Below are 1,256 nucleotides of genomic sequence, written 5' to 3' on the forward strand. Positions count from 1 at the left end.
AGCAAACCTTCAAGAATGGAAACTGGGAGCTGGCCGCCAACTAGAATAGAGACTCGGCAACAGAGACCCGTTTTCAAATGCCCAGCAGAGCTCAGTCAAGCAGTAGGGGCCTTTGCAACCCATAAAGGACCACCTTCTCTATTTTACAGATGAGGAAACCGAGATCTGGCCCGGGATGCTGGCCTGCGAAAGCGCCCACAGGCAGCAGAGAGGAGGCCGGATCGGTCTGACTCCAAAGCCCATGTTCTCCGCACGGAGGCAGACGTGCAAAGAGAGGGAGTGAGGGGCATCCTTCCTACCCCAGGCCCAGGCTTCCCACACACAAGCCTGCCCTGGAACTTGCTCGCCTCTCGGCACAGGGGTGGCACTGGTAAGGGTGTATTCACTGAAGTGCATGGCCTGCGGCCACCCTTCTGCTTAGGTGGCTGGGCCTCGGCAAACACCCACGGTGTTCCAAGAAGGCTGAGGCTGAGGCTTTGCCGGATATCAGGCGCAAGAAGGCTGGGGAAAACCAAAGACCCAGAGGTCCCCCTTTCTGGGACGTCAGAGAGAAGAGGATCCTAAAATCAGGGTGTGCTACACTGGACACCACCTGAAAGGTAGGGCGGCTCACGCAGGGCTTCAGACAGTGGTCGCCTGTTCAAAGGTACATTCCGATTCAAGACATGTGCAGTGGGAATTACAATTCTCAGCCAGGATCGAACCGGAAAGAGCAGATCGGCATTTCTCACGGATCTGTTCCCCAAGGTCAGTGCTATCACCCATCTCTCCACGTCACTGAATCTCCTGAGCAAGCACTCTGAGCATCTTCTGAGGAGCACCCTCCCATCTGGGGATAACCTGCCTTCCTTTCGATCTCACAACGTTTGACCTTTGCCTCTCCCATCTTCCACGTGGGATTGGTGGAATTTGGTATCTGCCCGGTCTATTAGAAGAGAACATTGTGGGTGCAAGTGGGAACCTTTCGGACAACATACTGGGGCCCCCACAGCCATGTGGGAATGCTTTGGTTCCCAAAGGCACAATGTGTCTCATCAGAGGGCGAGAACACAGAAGAAGAATCACTGATTATGGTAGACGCGGCAGGCTCACTCTCCCGTCTCCTGTGGGTGTCAACTGCTGAACTGAAATAACAGTGAGAAAGGGCTCCCATGGAGGAAGGGGTTGGCATGAAGAGACTACCCTGCTGGCATAGTGGTTACACATTGGGCTGCTAACCCCAAGATCAGCAGTTCTAAACCACCAGCAACTCCACT

Source organism: Echinops telfairi, unplaced genomic scaffold (genome assembly GCF_000313985.2).
Source record: "Echinops telfairi isolate 266 unplaced genomic scaffold, ASM31398v2 ScPeMD7_7458;HRSCAF=8496, whole genome shotgun sequence".
NCBI classification, from domain to species: domain Eukaryota; kingdom Metazoa; phylum Chordata; class Mammalia; order Afrosoricida; family Tenrecidae; genus Echinops; species Echinops telfairi.